The following is a 26,771-nucleotide window of genomic DNA, read 5'->3' as shown; positions in this document are numbered from 1 at the left end:
CAAGCCCTGACGATCCACTCAGCACCCAATTCGGTCGCGCTGCATCTGTGCACTTGTCGTGGCTCTGTTATGCAACCTCTGCGCCTCTACCCACAGTCTGCTGACATTCATTTATTCATTTGATTTCAGCTCCATGTGCAGCAACCGCTGTCATTTCCATATTACGAAAGGAGGCTGGAAGTTGACACAAGGCTTGGACTCTTGTCTGTGCTCAGATGGCAGATGGGGAAAGCTCTGCACTCATCAAGGAAGAGAGGGTATTCAAGGACATTTTCCCTTTGGACTGAGGCTCTGTTGGGAGAGGTGAGCAGAAGGGGGACTTCTGTTCCATGAGAAAGGCTGGAATAAATATTTCGTCTTATTTTTGCAAAGTAAAATTCCAGCTTACACGACTGGGAAGAGACAAGAACATTGTAACATTCAGTACAAACAACTAAATTGCTCTAGTATTTCTGAAACAAAAATGAGCATGAAAGCTCAAGCAAGAAGTAAATCCTCTTGCTCTGGATGCCCCAAAGGGGTCCTGTCACCTACAGCGAGGACGAGAAGGAGCAGTGGGGCTGTACAACATAGCACTGCCAGCTCTGCAAGAAAACAGGGAAGCCCCCCCAGTGTCCTCCTGAAAGCCAGAGCTCCCCATCTCTCCCCTACAGCTCAGTGCCTGGAAACATCCACTGTGATATCAGAAGCGGACAGCCTGCAGTAGGCACACAGAAAAAGATTTGGGAATGATTTTTGGACTAAGTTGTTTCACGTTTGCCTGGGGCTGTGGGAATGTGGGTTGGATAGTTCTTACTTGATTTCTCACTGTGCTCATCTATCTAGCTAATGCTCTTCAGTCTGCATCTCCTACATTTGCCACCCCCATCCCTAAGCTAATCTCTCAACCTGGCATAGGAGAAGTGTTATGGGTGCATTTCTCATCCGTGTTACAGGATAAAAGCTGCCCTTCTTGTACCGTTTGGGGAGGAGGGAGAAGGCGGAGGAGCCCTCCACAAAGAGGTGAGGCCAGCAGGTGCCCTTTCCTTTTCTGGGGTTGTCTGCTTGTCCTGGAGGAAGATGAATGTTGGCTCAGAGACAAAACCACAAAACATCTTTTGAATAATCTGCTACAGGTGACAAAGGCAGCAATGATAAGGGAAAAGAGAAACTTCCTGAAGGCAAAATGCAGGTCACCTGGAAATTCTGACTTCAGCCTTCTCACATCTCCATTTGACCTCCTGTCACAAACTAGCCAAAGCTCTAAAAGGACCCACTTTATCTCCCTACAGAGGGGAAACCTGCCTCCCTGCAACATTTATCTAAAGTGGTTATGCTGTAAAAATGTGATGACTGCCTCTGCAGCACTCACCTGCTTCTATAATGGGATAAATACAGATAAAGGTAAAGTGGTTTTAATTCTTTATCATTTTTAGGTTGCTGGTATGTAAATGTATAGGAGATGGGTTAATAAAACAAGTTGGAATTTCTTGTAGTGAGCTGTTGGAAGGACTTATCAACTGTAGCTGAATAGTACAGACTTCCACAGTATTTGTGGAATTGCTGGAGAGGAGATGAGGCAGAGGGCAAAGTGCAATGGCCTGTCCCAGCTCTGCGTGGTGACGGATGCTCAGGGCTAGGGCTCAGCACCACTTGTGCTTAGGCTATCGAGCATGGAGCTGTGGCTTCCAGCCCTAGCTCTGCCAGAGAGGTTTGTTTCTGGCGTCGTGTAACTCTTGTGCCACAGCAAAGAGAGACCAAAACTGTGTTCCCTTGCCTCCCGCCCTGAAAAGGCACTGATAGGAAACTTTTTTCTCTGAGCACCTGGGCACGTGGGGTGTTGCTGAACTCTCTGATATCTCATGGGCTGGCTAAGGACCGAATCGAGCACCTAGTAAGCCTGGACTTTGCTATCAGCTTCCGCCCGTGGAGGAGAATGCTTTTTGCTTAGTCTGCCTTGTGCTGTTAGACAAAAAAGATCAGCTGCTGTGTACCTGACCCCTGTCTGCAGCTGTGGAGGGTGGCAAAGGACACAGCTGGTGTCCCCTCTGTGGGTGAGAGGCCTATTCAGGAGCGAAACGGAGCTGTTCCCACACAAGTAGGTACTGCATTCAGGCGCTGGCTCTTAGCCTTTCATTCAGTGTGTTTTGTCCACAACGCTTCACACAAAAGCATTTTTCCAAGCACTTAAGGCATGGGCATTTCTCTATTGAATTTTTGCCTCGCTCCCCTCATTTGGAAAGGAGGGGATGCAGGACTATGCCGGTTCTCCAGCTCCCTGACATCTCTTTGATTTCCCATATTGTCCAAAACCCTCAGTTGGCTCAGTCAATGGCATACTCAGCCCTTCAGCCACGCAGGGAGCCTCAGCTCGCTCTATAGTCTTCAGATACCCAATTCTTTATGCTGCTTTTTCTTTCCATTTTTATACCTGGCTTACAGCTCTAGCCTTCACCTTCTGGAAATCTTACCTGGTGTGCTCAGGTCTTAGTGGGAATATGTGCTGCTTGCTGAGCAGCCTCTTCAGCTGCTTTCTTTTGATTCATTGCTTCTTAGGATTCAGCCCCTGACTTTCCTGCTAGGTAGGATTGCAGCAGTTGAATCCAGCTGGATTCTTGTGTTAAAGTGCCGTATTCACTGTGCATGGAAATAACATTAACAGCCATGAATATGAAGGGGGTGCAATATTCCTCTGCCTAGAAAGGGGTTTTGACTATGATTAAACTCTTCAAGACAGTGTTATTATCGTATTTCTTTTGAATGTTTTGATAACCACAAATGATTTTAGACTAATATTAGCAAAGAGAGACGTTATTTTATTTATGTTTATGCTTGGTGGCCCAGATATATGATAACAAATTCAATCTGTCTGTTTAATTAATGCTTACAGTGCAAAGAAGAGGGCTGTGCAGCAATAGCGAATATGACATTCATCTCTTCAAACTGAGAAGTCATAATCAAAGGTGATCAATGTTATTTAAAAAACACAATTATTGTTTGGTACCAGACAGGTTTGGGCCTCCTGATTGAGATGCAGGCTGTATGCAAAAGGCAGTAGCTGCTGGTGGTGCTGGGTGAACTGTAAATGTTTCATGACTTCTTTCACCTCGGAAAAGCTGCGGTGCCAACCTGTCACAGGAGCACACTTAATTGCTCTTTGACAACATTTTCGTTGTTCCCTGGATATGCACTGCGGCCCTGCTTGCCACCCCCGCCCTGCCCTAAGAGCTCTTGACATGAAAAGCCATTGATGGATGAGCTTGTTTTGACTAATTTTGAATCCACTCGAACATTACGGGTTTGAAAGTTCAGTGCTGATGTAACCGAGTTCATGTCCTGAGGGGAAGGAGCACACTGGCAGAAGGGGAAAAATTCCAATGGCAAAGACTGGTAGAGGCGAGAGAAAGGTGGTGAGGAGACAGCAGGACCCAGGTGATGGTGGGGAAGGATCAGAGGCAGAGCAGAGGATGGAAATGTAAATACAATATGTATGTGTGGGAATGTATTTGAGTCACCTTGGCTTGTTACTGAAGCTGTGCTTAGCCGTGGGCTTTCTTCTTGCTGAAAAGTGACTTAGGTAAGAAAATGAAGTCTGTTTTGCAAGGAAAAATATCAGTTGCATACATGATGGGCTGAAAAAGTTGATGAGCTTGATTCTGCATTCCATACCATGGAAACTTAGTTTTTTGACTTTCTAAGGAAATCCTCCCCTCCTTCCCTACCTTATTCCCTCTGCTCTCCCAGCTCAGGCACCAGGGAGAATGGGATTAGTGCAGAAACACAGCTGATGCCTCCGGAAAAGCAGATTTCAACCTGAGGGAACTGAAAATATCATCCAGCACAGTTGGATTATATGAGGTCAGCTGCTGTGTGGCTGACACAGGCTGATAGACCATCCCTCCCTGCCAAAGGCTCCTTGCAGAAGGGCTGGTGTGATCTGGCAAAGGAAGCTCGTGGTGACTGGCTCAGGAGAAGTTAAGATTACATAAAGCGATCTTGCTTCCAGCATCTCTTCCAGAGTATGAGCTCTCTTTCCTCGCCATTCAGAAGGATTAATATCTGCTGAACTCATTGCATCACATCTGGATGGCTGACAGCATATAATAGAGGTCAAAAAGGATTGTATTTCTTGGTCTTCACATCACTGGTCAGGAACTGGCTGGTGTAGATGAGGCATACTTACAAGATTATGATGGCAATTTGTAAGCCTTCGCTTGAAGCACTGCAACAGAGTCTGTTGTATGAGTGAAGCTGGTGGCTGAAGTCCAAGTCTTTGATAAATCACTTTATTGCTGACCTAATGAGTTCTTTGTGACAAGAAGATTTCTATAGCAGCTCATTCAACAAGCTATTTTCTATACCGATGGTCAGGGCTGCAGAAATGGTCACTCACAGAACAACCAGGAGGTATGCTGCTTTGCAGAGATTAATTGGAGGCTTGAATGATCTCAGTGGTGAACGCCAGATGGTCTCCCTTTTGTGTAAAATAATAATAATAATAAAATTAAAAGGAAAAAAAAAGCAGTGGCTTAATTTGGACTTACTTCATTAGCAGCTGATGTCACTGGTTTCCATCCTATTCAGATAATTGATGAAATTCCGGAGACTTGTCCTCTCTTTCAGTTAATCAAAAAAAGCTGATTTAGGGAGGGAAGGGAGGGCAAAATTTCTGAACCTGCTTTCTTTCCTTCCTCCTCCTCTCAGGGAAGTGTGTATTGGGGAAGGTCTGGATCCACGTGGCTCTTGGGTGGAGGAGCAACCCTACCACAGGCTGTGCCCATGGGAGGGAGGAGACCACAACCCACCACCCCAAGGGGAAAACAGGCCCTTTAACTACCTAGATCTTAACAAAAAGAGCTGATATATCTTCTCCCTACTTAGAGAAATGAAAATGGGGGCGGGCAGCCTAGATGGCCATTTAGCTGTTGGCTCCTCCCTGTTATTTTACCGTGCCTTTTCTCTTGGGTTCCCTGCAGCATGGGAGCCCATTTTATTGCACTGAGCCCCCCTTTAAGGCTGCGGTGTAACAACAAGATGGAGTTATTAGAGGTCTTTAAAAATCGCTATTCTAGATGACTAACGATAATGAGGTGACTAATAGCTACTGCTTCTGGGCAGAGCTGTACCTATAATACCCTATCTTTACTACATTTGCTCAAGATGGGGGGGGGGGGGGGGGGGGGGGGGGAGATAAATTTTGCCTAAGCTGGAACTTTTTCCAGGTCAAGTCTCCTCTTATTACACAGTTAATCTTGAAGTATTATATAAAGTTTGGGGCTGCAAAACTTCTGCAAGGCTGAATCAGAGATAATTAAAATGAAGCCTTTTCTCCTGGGGGATGACTCCTCAATCTGGGCAGCGCAGAGCCATGGGGGCTCAGAGGACCAAGGAAGCACCTTGACACCCCGGGTGCTGAGCTGTCTTGTGGCAGGGGCTTGTTCTTGCTCATTTGGGTGAGGATGCAAAGTACTGCCCTGAGGTCTCTGCAAAGGTAGAAAGCATTTCTCTGCGGGAGCCTTTGGGACACTTTTCAGGGCTCAAAGGAAGAAGGATGGGACCCTGTCCGTGTTCATTAGCCACCAGCCTCCTGGGCAGCTATCACCTCTGTTTGTACAGCACCTATAGGTGTGGTAGGCTATGCCCTCTCTGTCCTGTAGCACTAAATGCTGCACAGAATGTATAACCAAGGAGGAGAAGAACCCATCCAGTTGCTGTAATTCAGTGGTGCTCTGTTGACTCGTGACCCAAAGTGTGCTAACAAATTGTGTGTGTCAGCAGCAATAAATGATGTGAAAATATAAGATAGCTGGGTGTCATTTAAAGCCATAAAGGGTTTAAAATATTCGCCAGGCTTTGGTCAGTTTGCACAAGATGACTTTTTACTTTCATGTGCAGTAATGGATGTGCACTTGGATGTAAAAGCTTTCTATTAGCCACCATTTCAGGAAGGTTTTTTTCCTACAAACAGGTCTCAACACCAGACTAATTTTGCCATACTGGTGCTTTCATTGACATGTGGACTGTGTGCTTTAAAAAACTGTCTAAAAGAAAAGGTTACTGAAGTTGCAGGCAAGTTCAGGCTGCTGGTGCTGTTTTGTGTGTGTTTCAATGGCAAAAATCAGGCTGAGTTCACCCCAGTAGAGATGAATTTAATTCAGTTATTTGTTTTTCATTCTTTCTGGTTGACTTGTTGTTTGCTTCATTTTCTTTTGGTTTAGCCCTTTGTTAAACTAAGAAATGGTAATCCATGCTCGACACCTGTATGTCCTTAATCGTATGTTGGCATCTGCCTGTAGGAGCAATATGTTTGTAATAACCAGGAGAAGAAAGATGTGTGACATTCTTGGGGGCGCATGTTTGTGTGTGCGTGTGGTAAGAATAAGGCAACCGACTCAATTCCCTGTTGAAAATCGCGACGTGCGTTATCTGCTATCTCACTGTGCCTGTGCAGAGCTATCAACAGCTGAGATATCACAGCTGTCAACTCGTACAACCTCGCAACTTATGATTAACAGGATTTCCTTTTGGTTATTAAAGCAATAACAGGAGATGCTTTGTGGAAAGCAACTGAATCTGCAGCAATTGAATGTACTGTTTCCCCGAGATACATCTCAGCGTATTTTCTGCCAAAAGGCATTAAGCAGCACGTCTTTAATACCTGTAGTCAGCTGGAGCTTTACGGGTTGCATCTCACCAAACACAAGCTGGGCAAGCTCCCATGATTTCAGTTCAGACTTGCACTGAGCCTTTGTGTTTCTTTTAGCTATTTAATTTTTTGTGTGTCTGGGGGGACCTGGAGGCAGCCAGGGCTCTGGGGTGGATGTGCCAAGGACTTTCCTGTAAGTAGAGAACAATGAGGACATCAAAAGGACTTTGAATTATTAAACTGGCCTGGAGTTGGTTGTCTAGAACATCCACTAAATCAGACAACTTTAGAAAAGAAGAAACTTGTGTCTAATGAATAAATAATGTTTGGAAACCAATTTCTTTGCAACCCTACATATACTTGGCAGGACAGACTTTGCCCTTGTCTTAGCCTTTGCCTACCACCTTTCTGGGGCTCCATCAAGCTCCACACAGGTGCCTCTGTGACTCCCAGCACACTCTGCTCCCCCTGGGCCCCAGGGAAGGGGCTGGAGCCAGCTCCTCCATGTCCCCAGCCCCCTGGCCCTGCAGGGCTGTGACGTGACCTGCTGGGGCACAACTGCTGTCACAAGCCTTCTCTTGAAGAGCGCAGTGTGTCCCATTGTAAACCACGGGATTATACCCATAAGCCCTAAATTCAGCAGCTGGCGTTTAGCTTGTCAGGAAGCCTTATTTCCCTGAGTTCTTTGAGCTCATATGTGGTAGCAGTCATTATCAAGAATACCTTAGCCTTCTATCTTTACAGATAATATCAGCCAGTGTAGAATACCAACCAAGACAGCCAATTCTTTTGCAGCTATTCCTTGTTATAAACACCAAAGCTACTTGTTGCTGCTCAGCCAGGTGCTTGGACATCCCCAAACGTGGTAAGATCTTTGTCTTGGCCCGGTGGGCTCATGGTCTTCAACAATTCTTATTCTTCTGTTTCCTACCTGGAGAATGAGATAACTGATCTGCCTTATCTAGCAAGATGTTCAACAATGCCAGGCGAGCTGGGCCAGAATCTCTGCTGTAAATGATAAATCAAAATTGAAATTTGACATTTTGTGGTCCAGCTCCAGTCTGTCTGTCTATCCACCTATGTGCCTGTGTACATTTATATATCTATCTATCTATCTTGTCCTATCGCCAGCTACTACACATGTATATATAAAATCACATTTCAGCCCTGATTCACAGAAGTATTTAGTGCCTCATAAATCCTTCTGCAATTCTGGACGTTTCATCTTTTTTGCTGCAGTTTTTGGTGTAAAGCTGACAAATAAACAGCAAAATCTTTCATTCCCTGGCTGCTGTAATCAACTAGCTATAAGAAGAGGTGGCAAAGTCATTTATATTGTTCAGAGACAATAATTCTTTTCTCTCCTTCCACAGGGCAGAAAAAAACGCTCTGGTAATGTAGGAGCTTAGAATTTCCATTGAAAGTGCCTCTAGTTGACTTATGAGACAAATGAATGCAGTTCGCTTGTATTAAAAAGATGTTTTATAACCTTTCTATACAATGAAAATGATGTGTGTGGTGTAAATATTCCATAGTAAAAATTGCATCTGTTAAAATCTGTGAAAGAAATAACTAAGGAAAATGGTGTTGTGAGTGATGTCCTGCCTGACCCGGGGCTCTGTATTTCATCAGCCAGCCAGCTCGGTGGCCCTCTCCTGCTTTCTCATTCCAGCCTAGTGCAGACAACGTGTCTCAGTGAGCAGCAGTGCAATAAATGGGGCATTTCCATTGAAGCTGTACTTCAGTATATACATATATTTTAGCACTGAGGTCAGACTTCTTCAATATCTGAGGTGGCTCTTCAGGGACCTTGATGTCCCCATGCTGAGGACCTGGGGCAGGCTGGTAGATCCCCTTTTAAACCAAGGAACTTCAAACCCTATGAACATACTGCTCAAGGAATCTTTCTTCATCTTTGTAAAAGAGAACTTAAGCCATATGTATTAGGTGTTTTGGACCTCACACATGCATTAGATATTCAAGATTTGCTGTTCCATTAAGAATGAAGTGAACATTTCCCATAAATGTCATCTTTTGTCCATTTTCTCTTACCTTGAGAAAAGCTCATCGTATGCGTGTTTACTCATAAGACGAAACGTACCCTTTCTTCCTACTCATTGCGTACGGATCTATGATAAAAATGAGGCATATAAGCCATCGGAGACATAGCTACAGGCAAGAAGCAAAGTGGGCTTAGTGACCTTGATGTGCTTGCCATAGTTGTTATGGCAACAGGCGAGCAAAATCACTGTTGCTAGGGCTCAGAGAAATAAAGCAATCTCAGTCACTTAATGGTCATTATTCTCTAGTAACTTAATTTTGAATTTGCTGCAAGCAAAACTGCAAAATGAGTCAGCAAAGGGTTCCAAAATACTTAGTAGAAATATGAATGAGAGGGGTTTTCTTTTCTGCCCCCATCCCTTTCCCAGACTCTCCAATGATGCTGTCAGAAAAGGTTTTCCAGCAGAGGATGATTGGGGCCATCACCCACAGCAGTTTTTAGGAGCCAAGGTGTGACACCGAGAGCAGCCTGGAGGCAGGAGCAGAGTGTGGTGGGACCTGGCCCCCGGGAAGAGCAGGAGGCAGTGTGGCCTGGAGCCTCCCTGCTTTCTCCTCCCAGGACAGTGATTTGCAGCTTGTATTTATGAGCAGCAAGTTATAATTCTGTTCCTAACAATACAGGAAAATGTAAAGAAGATGAGGAGAGGAGGAAAAGATTTACTTGCTCGAAAAGTAGGGAGATGTTGTACTTTTATTCTCACCTGACCACCACTAAAATTTGGCTCATCTTCTCAGGTGTTGGAGATTAGTATTTCCTGCCCGGGAAAGATGTGTAGATGAACTGGGTAAAAACTAATTCATTGTGGTTTTAACACTTAAAAGTAAAGATCCCCTTAAGAAGTTCTAATAAATGATTTTTTCATGAAAACTTTAAATTTTAAACATGTTTAGGTGTTTTAGCAAAATAAGAAATTATAAAACTTCAAGAATCAAACAAGTGTTCAAATATCAATGACAATTTTCATTGAAAGTAGAAAAGAAAAATAACCATGGCAAATCTTAATCCTGGTGACATTTATGGCAAATAAGTGCACACAGTGGAAAACTGCAACCAAATCGCATTTTGCTGTGAAAATGAATATCAGCATATGTTTGGAATATCTCTGTTCCTGAGTCCTTTCATAGCCTTGCGTCTGAAGCCAAACAGAAGAAGATAGCCTTTTGCTAAAATAAATACACCATGCACCCTATTACAGGCACACCACCAGATCCCCCCGAAATGTCACTGCGGGCTCTGGTGTCCTGTCCTGTGATTGTGAATTAGTGTGGATCCTTCCAAAAGCTAATTGCAAACCCCTTCGATTCCCAGCTAATTTCCAACAAGGCCAGATGCGAATTTGCAGTTTAGGTCTCTCTATTGCTCCAGAAAAAGCAGTGGCATTAGCAGCTGAAAGCAGTCATCATGTGTTTGTTCCCGCAGCAGGCTGATTGCTCATCAAGCAGAGCTGAATTCCATAGAGGCTGAGCTGGATCGCAGCACTATACATATGTATTCCTTCCTGAAAATGGACACAATCAGGCCGGTCATGTATCCTGCCAAGACGCCTCTTGGTTTTGGATGCCCCGGGTGATTGCAGGGAAGATTTGCTCCTGTGTCTGTATACGTTGGCATTTATCAGGATGGTCTCCATTGAAATCAGAGATATTTCACTGAAATGTAGATGGAATTGGAACAGATCCTGAGCATGAAAGCTGGTCCTATAGAGGACGTTAGGATTGGTGCTTTGAAAACGTAGCTGGCACGTCTCTGATGCTGGGCTGCAGGAACTGGGGTGAGCGGTAGGACTTGCCATTGCCCTGGGGCATTTCTGCTGGCTCAGAGGCCCAGCGCCCACCAGAGGACTCTGCTCGGCTGGACATTGTTAGGGGGCTCTACCACCTGAGAGATGATGATGTGGGGTCGCTTTTCTGGGGTAGCTCTGTCACAGCTGCATGTTTGGCATGAGCCCATTTCTGCCTCGGCCCTGAGGGAGCCAGGAGGAAGGGGGGCTTTACTCCTGCCAGCCAAGGAGCTGGCAGACCCCGTGAGCTGCTCACTGACGTCCCCCCACAGCTGGGGACCTGGTGGGCTGCAAAACTATGTGGCCATGCAGCTCTAATCCAAGGAGGGCATACAGGAGGTCAGAAGGACGTTTGAGGGATAACACAGTCAGTACCTGAGAAACTAATACAGACAAATAAGAATGCCAGGATTGCCATTTTCTTCCAGAGTTTTGCATATCTTACCTGATGCTGCAGTCTGCAGAGCCTTTGTGTGGTGTGCTAAAAACTGTGCTAGAATTGAATGTAGTGACATCCATCCCTCTCTGACTATTATGCATCATGCTGGTTTTGGAGTGATCCTCTCAGTGACAGAAATTGCCAAGGCTCCTCTTGCATCCAGTACTCTTTCTTCTGCTGCTTTAAAACTCAGCTGATTGTTGGCAGGCCCTGCAGCAACTATGTGTAATTAAAGTGTTCATTTTTTTTTAAAAAAAATTGATCATTAAATTAAATAGTTATTGAAAATGTTGCTGCTAAATAGCCAAGAAGATGAGTAAGCAAAGCTTAATGAATATTCAGAACAGAAAAAACAATGGTGGAAATTGCTATTCTCCTCGACATGAACTGCAGCATATTTCCGTTCACACTGGAGTTTTCAGTTGTATCATTAGAAGGGGAATAGCTGCGAGAGATCTGCCCTGTCAGTGTGTTGCTAAATAGTAAACAAGTTCATACTGTGATGCTTTGGCATGACGTATGCACATTTTCATCGTCTGTAGTATTATGTATGGGAATATTGAAATGGCACATGAAGGTGTCAGTTGGGCAAGAGAAACAGGTGGTTGGTTTGTTGTTGTTGGTTTGTTTTTTACAGGAATAGAAATAATTCAGCTGAACTCCTGTTGAATTTTCTGTTTTTGTTGTTTTGTTGTGCTTTTTTTTTTTGTCTTTGAAAAACCTCTTCCTCTTTTTCTTCCCCATTCATCTTTCAGCAAGACAACCCCAGCCAATGTGTCTGTCTGTATCATGGATTTTATTTTCCTGATCAATGGCATCAGGAATGCTGCATCTGAAGTTTTAGGGCATTCTCTGATTTAGTGTTTTTGTTGTTGTTGGCGTTTGTTTGTTTAGCTTATTTATTTTAATAATGTATTGTGCTGGAGACCTACCTCTGTGACTGAAATGTCACTTGGAGTCAGTGTGGCCATTTCTTGGGAGAGCAGGACAAAAAAAAAAGGTCAAATTTTAAAAAAAGGAAAGAGGAATGAAACAAAGAACTGGTGATGCCCAGCTGTTTGGGAAAAGTTGGAGGTGCTTGTTTGTACACATTCACAGCCTCCCATCACCTTTCCTAAGGCATTGCCTTCCATTGCAGCTAGAAGATACTAGAAGTTTTTAATCTGTTTCAGATGCTGTAATGTATAAAGGGTGCAATTATTTTTGTTCACACTTATAATGAGACTGTTACTGCTTAAAAACCTTCTTCTAAATATGAAAGGAAAAAAGGCACATGGTAAGAAGGACCTGGGTTCTTAATGCTAGATAATCTCAGCATAATGCAATATCCGAGGTCCAAGCTTTGCAGGAAGCCTGTGGGAAATGATGGGGGCTCATCCATCCCGTTCTGGATCCCTTGGGCTTTTACAAGGTGTTTGGGCTCATTCCTTGAGAAATGTGGTCAGATTGCAGTAATATAGATTTTCTCAGAATACTTTTGGAAATTGGATATTGAAATTTCTTTGTTAGGAATAATATGAGAATCTGGTTGGAGGAACAGTATGTTGTTAGCTGTGCCTGTTGGTGCACATTTAATCAACATCACCTTTTAGTACCTCCCTGGTTCCGTTGGCATTGTTTTTGCTGCATAAAGTACTGAAAAGGACAACAGAGAGAAACAGAGTTTTAATTTTAAAACTGGAATTAGTCTCAAAGAGGCAGAAGAATCCATATAAATCAAGCCTGTAGCACTTTCTGATCATCAGTATCTGCCAACGCTTTCCTCTGCACCCTCAATTAATAGTGTCCTGTAAAGGGCTCTTGAAGAAAGCTCGTGGCACTTGGGAGTAGTTCAACTGTCTTGTCTGTGCCATTTGCCAGAAAGACTCTGGGTTATTCTATTTGTTTGCCAGGGTTTCAGATTACAGGCAGTGTAAAACATGAAAATGGCATAAGAGTTCACTTAATTATCTGGTGCCTTTAATGGGGGGGGCGGGGGGGGGAGGGGAGACGCTTTTGTTGATCCCCACTTCCTGACAACAGCATTAGGGGAACAATGTTCTATTTATCTATTTAGCAATAAATATGCTGTAACCCCTGGGCTTCACCTCTGCCTGAAAGCATCTCTGACTGGGGAGGGAGCTGCAGTCAAAGCCTCTGCATCATCCTGTCTGAGGCTTGAAACAGTCACAAAGGATGTCAGTTCATACAATCCGTCATACGGCCTGGAGGAGAACTTGTCTCTCTCCATTTGTAAATAAGTATGGATTTTACAGAAGAGATTAATGAAAGAGATGTATTCTTTCACATGCAAATAAGATAATGAAGGGAGGTAATAGATAATTAAGAATACAGAGGTCCTAGGTTTCCGTAGGACCAGTAAAATTTGCACTATAAACAATTTACTAAGGAGTGCTTTGGACGTGAGGATTTAAACAAAGAGGGAAGGGGGAGTTGCCTCCTGCTCCCTTGGGTAGGATGAGGATAAGACAGCAAGCCCTCTGTCCCTCTGCAAAACGTATGGGCAGGACGTCCCTGAAAATGTCACATGTAAGGAAGGGGTGATCTGTTCCTCTCTGCCACAGGTGTGGTGTCGGCCACGAGACCTCGACGCTGCCTTACACCATGCAAAGGCGCAGAGCGCTTCGAGAGTCTCAGACCACTCGAACACCGCAGTTATAACATTAACCTAAACAACCCCCAAATTGCTGCCCTGCTTCCATGGCCTCCCATCAGCAGAGCGCTTGTTAGCCTCAGACCCTGGGATCTTTGGAGAATTGTCCATGGAAAAGTGTTATCAGCTCTGGCAATCATGTTAGCAGTGAGTAATCAATCAGCTCCCCTTGCGTAAACACCGGGAGAGCGCGATTGATTACTTGCAGCTCTGCAAATGATTGCAGTACCAACAGGCCCCAGGGCTTTCGGGCTCAGAATTCATGGTTGCTATTTGGATCTGATCACCTTTCATCCCACTCAGAAAGTTAAAAATAAATGAGTGGTTTTTTGATACTAAGATGCTTATAAAAATAACTGTCTTTAATGCAATCCATAAACTCTCTCCTGTGAATAACTTGCTGAGTGTTAAGGGGAGTTCCTGATGCTGTTTTCATGTCCTTTCGCAGCTCTTGTGCTGCCTTCTTCAGCACCTGGGCCAAACCTTGCCCAGAGTAAGTGCTATGAAGTGGGGAAAGAGCAATTTTACATTTGTAGCTCTAGGCTTTGGCTGGGAAGGAAATGCTAATAGCACCATGACACCATGTCGCATGCTTTCTAATTGTAAGGATCACCCCTGCTGTGCCAGGTTTGTGCGTAGCGTGATCGCACTGGAAATTCTTTGCAGAACTCAAGGGAAATTTTCAGGGGAAGGAACATTTGGAAGATTTTTCTCAAAGGCCTAAAAATACAGTCTGCCCAATTTGTTTCTTGCCCAGCAAGTATGTGCTCAAGTCCTTTCAATGAGAAGAGAGGCAGAGATTTTCAAGGGAATCAAATGCACTAATATTGTTGTAACCAGGACAGACAATTTGTTGGCAACTTTTGGAGCAATTTTAATGTAATTAAGTTCTGTGTGGCGATAGCAATAGGGAGATAAAGGAGCTTTGCAAGGCTGTGTGTACATCCTTCAACAGGGAGAAGATTACTTGCTTTTTAAATAGCTTCCAGTACTTTAAATGACACAACTGGAATGGAGACAAACTTCAGGTAAACCTCCCACCTTTCATTAAGGCTTGTTCTGAACTGATTGTCTGCTCGAAGTAGATGCATCTTCTATTACGCTGGTCCAGATGGTGCCTGTAATCCGTTTCTCCTCTAAACGCAAAATATTTTCCTGTGTAGCTTGGGTACTGTCAAAGGGAAATCCCACCTTCAGAGGGGCTCATGCTGCCAGCACCCCAGCAGGGCTGGGGCACACCAAGCTGGGTGCCCTGGCACACAACCCAGCCTCTGCAAGCACCTTCTCCCCATTGCTCTTTCTCTTGCCTCCCCACACGTCGCTGGTCTATTTTCCCCTGTGGCTGTATTGACTTGCAGCCTCTCATTAGCTAACATTATTTTTCAGAATGAGCCCTTGCATTCACTTTTGCAGTGTGAATGTGTTGCCTGTTGCTTATGGCTAAGGTTGTGCATCTTTTGTTAAGTTAAACTCGAAATACTTTTCTCTGTTGCTTCAGTTAATGTGGTGTGTTAGCACTGACATCCCAATGACTAAGCACGGTCAGAATTAATTGATTTGAAATGTCTTATGGCAAAGGAATTATCCAGGGTAAATCCAAACCCTGTGTCTCTTTGACCAGTGCTTTATTGGTTCTGAATACAAAATTAACTTATCAAAGAGTTTGCCATCATCCAGACACTTTAATATCTTTAGCTCCTTTAATATTTTTAAACCATGTCATTACTGAAAGAAATGTATAAAGAGTATCACAGTTCCTGTATCAAATAGGACTTCAATTTTACATGCTGAGGGAGTGGTTCTGCCCTTCTTATCAAGGCAGGATAATGATTCATTCCTCCAAGATTACAGTGGAGCTACTCAGCCAGAGAAAAGGAGCAAAAAACAGATCCGGAGGACAAAGTGAAAAAATAGTCTCTTCCATATCTTGAGGCAAGCCAGAGATTTAGGAAACCATTTTTGCTATGTTGTAAATGCTTTATGGCTCTGGACTTTTCCATGCAATAGGCTTCACAGTGTTAACACTGGGATTTTAATGTAAATCATTCTCAGAGCAGGCTGTAAATATACACAGGCATGGAGTGAGAGGATGCACTGGAGAAAAGTACAGCTAAGCACCAGGTACGTGAAAAATACAATCGAGGTGAGCAGCAAAATGCTGGAGCGAGGACCCTGCACATGGGGCTGGGTGGCACGGGGACAAGGTGTTTGAAACACTTTGCAAACTGCGCTATTTTGGATAAGACCTCTTTGCTGAAGCAGATCTCAGGGGCTTTTTAATCCAAGTGTCAATCTCCTTTTTCTACTCTATCAGCTGTTCTCCTAAGAGATGCTATGTCTCCCTGTGCAGCTGGTGTCTCCGTTTAAGAAAAGCATATTTCTGCTGGGTGTTAATGTGCAAGAGTCATCTGTCCTGTTGTGTAGCCGGGAGAAGGCATTGGGGTTTTCTTATGAGAGAAACCAGTAAGTACCAACAATTGGGGTGTGCGATGCAGGAGGAGAAGCAGAAGCTGATCTCAAAAACTGTCTTTAAAAACTGCCAGTACCTTGTCTCAGCCAGCATTTCACAGCCAGGGAATGGTTACATCACTGTGCTGGGAAAAAGAGAGCTCAGTGCAGATAATATTGAAGTTACTTTCTTTGTCACTTTTCACAGCACGTTCCTAACAGCACGCCCAGTGTTCAGACATACATCTTTTAAATGAGCTTTTCTCCTTGGCTGCTCTTCCCTGGGGCATGGGGGAATGAACAGCCCATCAAGGAAGTATGTTGATGCTAAGAGAGAGGATGGCTTATTCTGGGACCAGCAGTCCTGGAAGAAGAAAAGAGCATCTGTGGTATCAGCTGTGGATATCCTTGGATTTGGGGGAAAAAGAGAGCTCAACGCTGCATATGAGCTCTTGGGCAGGTACCACTTGAACCAGCTTGCCTTACAGCAGCATTGAAAAACAAAGTGGCCACTGATCTCACCAGTCAATTTATCTATAATGATGGAGTGTATTGCCCATGAAGTCTGAAAATCTGACAATTACAGTCAGTCTTTAATTGTAACTTGAGTTGTATACTTCAAAGGTTAGTCTGGTGTTTTACGGCCCTCTAGTTTAACTTCTTAATTAACTGCCCATCAAACCTCTTTGATCTGAGGAACGAGGGCTCACAAGAGTCGGAGTCCCTGCTCCACTGCTCTGCCCAGGCGATTCCTGGTAATCCAGATTCTCATCCTGCAACCAGGAGGCAATTTGAACAGAGACTGTGGGTTGCTACTGGGCTCTGTTCTGCTGAACTTGTTGATTTGCATTCTGAGAGGATATCACAGGAGATAATGGGATTTGTGAGGAAAGTTGATTTTACCTTGTTATCCAGTGGGGGAATAACATCATCCTCTGAGCAAGAGGCAATGCAGGATGGTAATTACTCAGCCAGGTGGAGGATAGCAGGGGAGCAGGGAGGCACAGCTGCTTAGCCTGACCAGCCCTGGATTGTCCCCTATTATAGAAATGTCATCACAGTGTTTCTTTAAGCAGTTCCCTGAGGCTAGGAAGTGAGAGAAAATAAAACCCCAGTCCTAGGTTGCAAAAATCATGAGCACAGTCACCAGAAACCATGAAAAGATGTGACTGCGTGAGATAAAACTCAGACAGCTTTGAGTATCTTTTGAGCGTATTTTCTGAGTGTTTTGAACTCCTACATCAAAATTTAAAGCTTTCTCTGGCACCCTATAAACAGGTAATTTTCTTTACTTTCTTGAAATTAAGGGTGTTTCTTGGTCAGCTGGTTGGTTTTATAATCAGCTCAACCGAAAAGCTCGAGAATCCCAAACATCACAAGGTTGAAGATGAATGGTGAGGACCTCCTCACCTGAGCCATCCTGCATCCGTTTTGTGGCATCCCCCACGCTCCGGGCACTGTGACTCACTGCAGCCATCCCTGGTTTGGTGGCACTGGGCCCTGTGTTAATGTCCCTTGAGAGGTCTTTGCTTTCTCTCCCCTCCCCTGCCCTCTGATTTAGGGGTGTTTTATTGGGGTGTGTGTAGTGTTTGAATGCACCTGGGTGAGATGATGCTGGGAAATTTGGGGGAGCCCCTGGGAACCAAACACAGGTAGAAAGGAGCTGTGAAGTGAAAGGAGAAAGAAAAGATCAGCCTTTGTCAGTAGGATCCTGGGTGCTGGGAAATGGGGCAGCAGGGCTGAAGGTCTCCCAACAGCCATGGTCTCTGCTCAGTCTGCCCCCTCCTTCCTCCTCCTCTTGGCCAGAGGTTTTCAGCCCCAGCCCTATGCTGGTCCCCCACTCGCCTTCTGAGCTTTCTTTGTGTGTATCCTCAACTGTGCTTCTAGCAGTTCCCAGGAAATGCCCTCCCTTTCTCCTCACCCTTCGTACCCTCCCAGCTTGAGAACCGCTTCATAAAAATGTATGTGAGACAGCAGAGCCCAAAACAAGCTTAGGCAGTGGCTATTTATACACACAAATATGTGAGCCTGCATGCCAAGCTGCTCTACAGAAACATGTTTATTTTTAAAAAGGAGCTGTCGTCTTTACTCCTTTCTCAGGATAACTTCTCTCACTGTTGGAGCTCTGCACCCACACACAGCAGGACCAGCTCTCTCCTGGAGGAGTCCCTCCAGGAGCACTTGGGCACCTTCCAAACTTTGATGCATATCATTCAGCAAACACCACAAGTTTCTGTATGGTGATGCTTCACGCCTTCTCTGAGTGTTGACCTAGAAGGTGTACAGAAGGGCTAGAGAGGGATGCTGGTTTTAATAAAAGGCTTATCTGTTTGTAGCATCATCCCATCAGCTGTTTCCTCTTACCACGCAGCTTCTTCTGGTGATATCTACCATGTTTGACTTCTGCCTCAGTGTTACATACTTTTTTTTGTGCTCTTTTTAACATTCCCCTAGGATTAAGCCTGGTATTTTGATTTTTAAGAATCAGGTTGATTGTCTTGACCACAAAGTAAATTAAAAATCCACTTTGTTCAGCCTGAAAACACTGAGGTTCCCTGCAGGTCTTCTCTCATCTCTGTGCAGTGGCACATCTCAGCCCCTCAGCGTTACAGTCACGTTTTTCCTGTTCTCAGGAGTTTACTGGGCTTCTCCTCTCAGTCAATATGGGAGGACAGCACAGTGGTTACTTAGACAAACTGGCTGACATTATTCACATAAGCGCTTGCAAAGCATGCCATACATCACAGTAAGTCTCTCTTACATGATAGTTAAAACTCTTCATTACGTTGGTTAATCTTACAGTTAAATCACTCACATGTGATGCTATCAGCAGAGGCTGACAAAGGTCAGCTATTTGCTTTTATCTTGAAAGTCAGTCTCTCAGATCACTAATGTCTTATAAGGACAAGGCTCTAAAACATCATTTTTGTGTAGTTCAGAGGTATCTCAAACTTGATTCACTCACTTCAGAGATAATTGTTCTTACTTCTCCATTAACAGGAACTTTATGTCCTTTTGTGCATGAAAGCAAACCACAATGTCACTCTCATCTGAGATCTTAACTGGGTTCTACCACAAAAACTCACACAAAAATGTACCGTGTACATTTTGTAGAAGCTAACAAACTTTTTGATTAGGCATCAAAAAGCCTCATTCCTTTCTGCTGTAGACTGTTTAGATACTAATGGTAAAGATAACAAACATTTTGATTTAGTCACCACTTCTAGCAGAAGCATACTAATACTTCCCCCATGGGGATGTGGAAATAAAAGCAAAAGTTCTTCTCCTGAAGTCTTAAAACTTGTAGCTGGTTTAGAAAAACAAGGTAATTGATGTTCTCCCTGACCTTTCCCATCTATTTAATTCAGGGTAAGGAATCTGAGCCTTGAGTAGCTTTATGGCAGTGGGGAGTAAGTGGTCTTTGTGCTGTAGTTTTTCATTGTGAACTCAAATATTAAAAACTGTTTGTGATTGTTTCTGGTACTAAATGCTAGAGTGACATCTATAATCATTTATTTTTGTCTCTTAAATGTAAACTGTTAAGATGTTTTCCCACAAACTCCCTGTACAGATTTTGACCTGTCAATTAGCATCCACGATGCAGCCACATGAAAAGTGTCCAGCACAGACAAAATCAATTCTATTGATTTCTGAGTGAATTTTCACTTGAGGGATAGCTCACAAAGTCCTGAAAACATGATTTCAGTGCTAAACATTCCTATGGTTAAGGCTCTTTTTTTTCAATAATGCACTGTATGATTTTATTGTGATTTGAGCTGAATTCTGTCAAGACTAATGGTTTTAACTACCACTTTTCCAGTGACAGCTGTAAGAGACAGTGGCCACCTGCCCTGCCGACCCCCCAAAAAAGGCAAAATATGTCTTGTTTGGGATTTGGAAAACTCAGAGCTTGGGAGGATGCTCTTTTTGCAAAGCGGGATATGAGGGGATTTGTGTAAGGGAGACAGAGCCGCTTGGAAATGGTGTGTGTTGAGGGGAGCTCAGAAAGAGCTTTGGAGCCAAGAGCAGGGGTTACTTTGTAGTGATATGATGCTTGTTTTTTTCTAAGCAAGCTGGGCTTCATGCAGTCATCGCTGCAACAGAGTTACCTGACCCATCAACTTCCCCTTAAATAAAACAACTTCCAAGGGTCCGAATTTTGGCTAATTGCTCTGGTCAGTAGTGCAGGCAGTATCAGTGGTTCCTGTCTCAGTATCTGCCCATCAAGCTGTCCGTTCAATCACCAAGGCTTGATTTGTGGAGAGAGATTAAAATCCAAGGAGGACAGAAAATGTCATCACATATTTTTCCATGCAGGTGGGGTAATACCAGAGCCAACTGCTGGTGCGCACAAGGGAAAGCTCTGTATTGCAAATGCACCTGCAAGCGGTTGCACTGGGGCCAAGGAGACCTCAGGATGGGCTTCAGGAGAAAAAAAAACACCTTCTGCTGTGTCCTCTGTGGGTCGCTCCCCTCGTCTTTTGACTGGACTCATTTGAGCATTTGGACTCTCAGCTTTTTACCTGGTAGCTGCATTTGACTTTACAGGTTATCCATCATAAAAGGACTGATTTTTGGCATGAGTGCTGCAAGTCGAGCTCCGTGTATAGGTTTACTCAAACTTTTCCTGTTGTGAATGCAGTGCTGTCTACTAGCATGATTAAATGAGGTGTTTCTCCTAGGGTCAGAGAAACAAAGCCCCTTTGAGGACACCTGTCTTTATCCACAGGTGGCAGGAGCCTTCTGCTGGCTTACTTAGACCTTCCACACCTGACTTTGAGAGGACCAAAGGAAGGTGAGATGAGTATCAACCAGTAAAAATGTTGTACTGCAGCCAGTTGGTGCCAATCCTCAGTTCTTGCACAGCTACTTCTGCAAATGAGTTGTTTGTCAGGAACCTGCTCCTTGGAACAGGCACATCAATGCTCTTTAGTGCATGATCAGTGGAGCCCTATTTAAGGGACAACTTACTCAGAATGGAGATTTCTTTGCAAACTTTACTAAATAAGGCTGGCTGTTACTCCTAAAAGGCTGGCTTATCTTTGGACACCTTAAACGCCTTATTTTATTAAGGAAAATCTATCAGTTGTAGATACTACTGATTTATAAACGAGCTGGCCTCAGAAGGAGGGTCTCTCTTCTTTTTGGATGTCAAGTAGTTCAAAAGAGTGAAAAATCCCCAAACTCAGACCCTCCTTGATATGACTGAATGGGAAGGGAAGCTTCCATCCTCGGAGCCTTGAGAGCTTCCTGAATTCTCCATAAGACTTGTTATGAAAAATAACACAATGCCATTCGTATTTAAAAGATGCATTTTGGAACGAAGCCCAGGAAACCCCCAAGCTCCCCTAGCCAAACGTTTGTCCACTTCTTCGCAGATTCTGTGCTCAGTGAAAATGCAATTTTGTTGTTGTTTATCTCAATGCCCTCTCTTCCTAATGAGGTCTGCACCACGCAGATCGCAGTCTGCCATGTTGTGAGATACCACCGAGATGGTGCGTTACACTGCAAAGGCAGTGGCTGCAGCAGTCAGAGGGGAGTGCTAGGAGAGGGGAATGGCTTTAGAGGCTCCGCTTTGATTAGCGGTAGGGTTTAATTGCAATCAGCTGATATGGTGCCGGCTGCAAGTTGTCCTGGTCTAAGGAAAACAGCCAGCATCATGTCAGCTAACTCAGTGCTTCACACAGGACCACATCCCTAATGAAGACTAGCACTTTGGTGGACATCTGTCATGAAATTCTCCATCCTTCTCTCCTGCTTTTTGCATGCTGCATTAGACAAAATCATTATAAATGGAGCATGAGTATAGATATTAGCTTATTAGTCTGGCTTTTCTAAGGTTCAGGGCACTCAGGCTGTGCTGTGCTTAGTAAAAAGCTGAACTCATTAGTGTAAGGGGAAATGCAAAGGATGGGTTGGGTTTTCAACAAGACTTCCCACCCCTCAGTCCCCACGAGGTGAGGATGGGATTGTGTCTCCTCGTCTGCTGTTCCCAGGGGAGCACGTTCTGTCACACATACAGTTGCCTAAAACGGTGGGGATCCCTGTTGGCCTGGGGTGTGATATTTTTCTTGCATTTCTTTTTGAGCTTGCAGAGTGATCAAGCAGCCCTACAGATTGCTGGGGGTAGTTGTTCACCTTGTTCCTTGTCCTCTCAGAAAGTGACGCTTCACTAGGTGAGACTTTTAACATTGAAAGCTGCAGCATTAAGCTGGTGTTGATGTCTCAGATCTATTATTTTTTAAGTCAGTTATGCCAGCTGTACCCTCCGTTGTCTTCTTTTGTTTCAGTGTTTTTTGTAGGCTTTCTGCTCCTGAACTTAACATTCTACTGGTTCAGGCTTGTAAAGGTACTTAGACAATGAAAAAAACATTGTTAGAATAAGCTGCCTTTTGAAAATATTGCTACACTTGTGCTTTTTCCTTTAAGCATTTAACTACTGTCAAACATTTGGCCCTTAAAATATATTTTGAAACCAGATAGAGCTCAGATGTAGCCTTTCTATAATCTGAAGCCTGTGCCCCACATTTTGGCAAATCAATCATTGCTATTCCTGCTTCGGAGCTGTGGAGCAGGCTGTCAACTGATATTAATCAATCTTTGTCATTGCCCGTTTCCAAAAGTCATTAGCATGCTCAGCCTCACATTATATTCTCCAGCAGAAAAATAACACATTGTCAACTGTACTTTGTTATGAGTTAGTACACAAGTGACCTTATTGATTGCACGTAAGTAATAGAGGTCTGTATTTACTGAGAACCTTCAAGTTTTTGTGCTTGTCTTTATTGTATTTCCACTTTCTCTTCCCCCCTCCTTTTTTTCCTTTTTTCTTTTTTTTTCTTTTTTTTTTTAATATTACTTTGTTTTCCTTAGCAGGCAAAACAGCTGTTTCCAAGGAAATGAAGATAGCTGAGAAGCTGGTATGAACACTATAAGTAAATGAAGATATCAAGTACATTCGATTGTTGGAGCACTAGGAAATGATTAATGACCCTTTACCACATTAAAAAAAGGTCTGCCAACATATAACTGTTTCTGTTGTCACACAGTAACACTTCAAATTCCTAGAAATGCAGCCACGGTGGAGTTGGCATGTGTAGAAATCTCTCTCCTTAGCCATCATGGCTTTACAGATGGATTTCTCTTGCTGGTTATTCCTCTCAGTGCTTGGCAAAGTCTAGATGTAGGAAATTACCTCCTTTCTCTGTATAAAATATATATTTTATTTTTTTTCCAGGGAAGAGCAATTCAATTTAGAAAGGCCTTCACGCCATTATCATTGAGGTGACTTTGTTTTTATTTCTCTTTCCATGCCAAGGGAAAGAGGTGATGCATCCTCTGTGGGTTGATGCACATTGCTGGATGTTGTAGCTTACAGAGAAACTGGTCCATTGTGATCCCCAGGGGTTGCAGTCCCACCTCAGTCCCCACAGCTCCTGAGGAGCCACAGGGCTCCCATGCCCATGCTCTCCTCCGAGATGTTTAATAAGGCGAAACCTTCATGGGCTCATGAGCACAAACCCAATCCTGTTCTGATGATGGGGCTGGGACCTCAAATGATGGGGCAGGGCAGGATCCTTTTCAAGGACTGATGACTAATGTGCATTTCTTCACCAGAAGCCCAGCGTGGAAACTACCAGTGCCAAAAGTTTGAGCATTGCACTAGCAAGGGCCCTCTGGGGTCAGTAAATCCTGTCCCCTGATGCCAGATGCAAGCACGTCATAAAGTGTCTTTATGAATGAATCAGTCTTTGTATTAAAACTATGTATTTGCAATGCTCAGTCAGAAGTGGGTCCAGCCCAGGACAGTTACAAACACGTTTCTCATTTCCTGACTAAATTAATTCTGGCCAATTATAATAATTTTTGCTCTTTCTTCTGGCTTCTCAGTGTTTTCTAGCAGTCCCCCCATTGGCTGAGATCTAGTGTACACTTGCAAAAAATATAAGCACTTGGTGTAGACAACTGAGCAGAAGTTAGATTTCCAGTGGACTTTTTTACTTTTTTTACTTCATTGAGGTTAAAAAAAAAACAACAAAAAAAAACCACTACCATACTTAATAAGTTGGTATCCTCACTGTCTTCCATTTCTAGATTGCCTTAAGGTGTAGCCCCAGGAAAAATACATTACCAGCTCAAGACCTGAGCTGATGAATGCTACTCTTATGGCAGTAAGTTCAGGATCTGAAGCACACACTTAGAGTTATCGCTAGCTGGAGACAACAGGAGTTAAGTGGAAATGTTCCAGGACATTGCTGCTGAAAAACCCTTTCTAGCAGCTGAGGATCCACAAACCCCCACAGCAGGCATTGTGACATCGAGACACCCTCAACTGGAAAAGAAAATACGATATTAGTCAGGGCTTCAACAGCCCTCCAGAATGTCATCACTTTTATTGGGACTAAATCTTAGCCAGGTAGGTCATTCTCTGCTGTATTTTCACCCAATGTTGTATTTTGCTTTAACTGGTTTATCAAAAAAAAAAAAAAAATCAATCTCCCTGATGTAATAAGAGTTCTGGTAACTTTTGAAGGAATATCTACTTCTGGCTGGTGCAAAAAGAAGAGTGCAGAAGTTTTAAATCAGTTTGCACAAGGACACCTTAAACTCTGCCCGGTAAAGGCTTCACAACATAATTTGTCTGTCTTTCCTGGGAAGTTTTATTACGAATACTTAGTTGGAGATGTCAACACTGAAATGTCAAGTTTCCTGGTCAAAAAACTTGTCGTCTTCTCTTATCTAGGTTTTATCTAGAAAAATGCATTCAGGAGTTTCTGACATGCCAGATCCAGCCTCAGCCGGTGACAACACTAGATAATTGCCAGCAAACCACTTAGTGCATTTTAATAATGTCTGAAGAGCTTCCCAAATCCTCAGCCACATCTTTCCTGAATGTAAACATCTTCAATATTTAATCTGGGCGATGCCAGGGAAGAAGCTGTCCTCTTCTTGCTGGCTGCCAAGCCGTGAGGCAGTTTTGCAGGCAGCAGCAATGAACCACCAGGGCCAGACGGGTGTCTGAGCACCCCTGGCAGCTCCGCTCCCACATCAAGAGGGATACGGAGAGCTGGCTTTTGAATCCTCTGGAAAGGTGTTAGTATTTTCCTACAGCTTTTTACCGGAGCAAATGAGCTTCACCCTGTTTCAGCCAGCGTAAGCTGGTGTAGCTTTGGTGATTACATATTTCATAGGCCATTGATTGAAGTGCTCTTATAGTTCTTTCCCCTTCTGAACGAATGTTTGTTCCCTGAAGCCTTCTTCAAAGGACTCAGGGATAAAGGATTGTATGAAAGAAAACATTTGCACAGGTCCACATAGGCAGCCTTGCTCAGCACGGCAGGTAAGCACATACTTAAGCACGTTAGAGTTGACAGCATGAAAACACAGCCACAGATGCAGCTGGCTGTGTACCTGGGCGAGGACAGGCTGTTCTAAAACCATTCAGAACATGGTGCTGGATGCCCATGGCTGTATCTTGGCACCTATTGTATTTTTCTTTCCATGTATTTTTTTTTCTTTTCTGCTTATGCAAGTAATCTGCTAAATAGCAACACCCAAGACAAATTCAGTATTGTGCCAGCAAAGCACCTTTTCCCTTGTGCCATTATCGATTTTCCTTTATTCTCTGAGCATCATTCCTTCCTCATCTAGTGATCTCCCAATGACTTTCTGCTTGAATGCTATGGTTACTGCATTGCATGTACTGCGTGCCCCTCTCTGTTAGGAAGTGACTGCTTTCCAAGGCAGTTCAGATAAACAGTGAAATGAAATCAGACCTGATATATGTCTTCTGCAGAAGAAGGAGGTGATATTTGTGGCCATTTGGATGGTGTCATAAAAGCACAGGGTCCTTCCTTGCAAACAAATCTCAGGAGCGAGAGATACTGCAGCCCAGAGTTCAGACTGAGCTCACTCCTCTGCCTTTGCATTTGTGCAGCCTCTCTCTGCAGACTTACTTGCTCTTCCATTGATCGTGGCTCTGTTTGGGGGCCTGGGAAGGAGGGCAGTGGGTTGGGGCGGGGCACACAGCCTCCACATCCAAGCCAAGGGACCAAGGGCCAGGATGACCTTGGTCAGCATCCTTCAAGTAGGCAAAGCAGTGGAGTCATGGCTTCAGGGACAGGATGACTTCCCCAAGGTATAGCAGGTTTACCACGATCTTTATCCCCAGTGGAAATGTTTTGGTGCCCATCATCCACATCTACTGCAGACAGCATGGAGGAAAAACCTCTAGCCCCAGACATGCTATTGCCCATGATTACTGTGCTGGTTGTAGTTATTTCTAGGTAAAGTGTTAATCGTGATGGATTGATGGTTTTTCTGCTTGGTATGTGACTCTAAAGAAATAAATTTTAAAAGCATGTTAATTAAATGCTGTTTCCTGCATTACACACTGCTTTCAAAAGGTTTAGCATGGCCTGTGTGAGTCAAGTGTTTTCATAATAGTGCATTTTTCTATTTCTTATATTTTCCATTGTTCCTTTACCTTGAGTTGTGATTATATTATTTTCCTTGCCTGTCTTTTCAGTTTCCCCACCCTGAGTGGATGGGTATCTGGACCACGCAGACCACTCATGCATTGAGAATGACAAGAAACAGAAACTGTTTGATGTCTTGGGATAAAACACCATCAGAATCGCTTTACCAACAGCTGGTTTTGTAGATCACCCCTCCCTCCAATTAAAAAATAAAGAAATCATCCAACGGCAAAGGCCCCTCAAGTGAGGAAGCACAAGAGGGCAGTGTTACGTTGAATTGAGTCGC

At 43.9% G+C, this 26,771-nt stretch overlaps 1 long non-coding RNA gene across 4 annotated transcripts; it reads left to right on the top strand.

The window, feature by feature from the left end:
* The first annotated feature begins 1,116 nt into the window (after window positions 1-1,116).
* Window positions 1,117-26,632, top strand: LOC121075589. 4 transcript variants are annotated; one of them, XR_005823046.1, is made up of 8 exons: window positions 1,153-1,383; window positions 20,737-20,802; window positions 22,096-22,183; window positions 22,881-22,927; window positions 23,245-23,291; window positions 24,102-24,423; window positions 25,261-25,347; window positions 26,536-26,632. It is a non-coding gene; the product is annotated as an uncharacterized LOC121075589 (long non-coding RNA). The 4 variants fall into 4 exon arrangements; XR_005823044.1 differs by lacking the exon at window positions 20,737-20,802 and having other exon boundaries at window positions 1,183-1,383; XR_005823045.1 differs by lacking the exon at window positions 20,737-20,802 and having other exon boundaries at window positions 1,117-1,383; window positions 22,884-22,927; window positions 23,245-24,423.
* The last annotated feature ends 139 nt before the right edge of the window (window positions 26,633-26,771 follow it).

The sequence above is a fragment of the Cygnus olor genome, chromosome 10 (genome assembly GCF_009769625.2).
Source record: "Cygnus olor isolate bCygOlo1 chromosome 10, bCygOlo1.pri.v2, whole genome shotgun sequence".
Taxonomy (NCBI): Eukaryota; Metazoa; Chordata; class Aves; order Anseriformes; family Anatidae; genus Cygnus; species Cygnus olor.
Note: the sequence above shows the minus strand (reverse complement) of the source record. Positions and strands in the feature narration are given on the sequence as shown.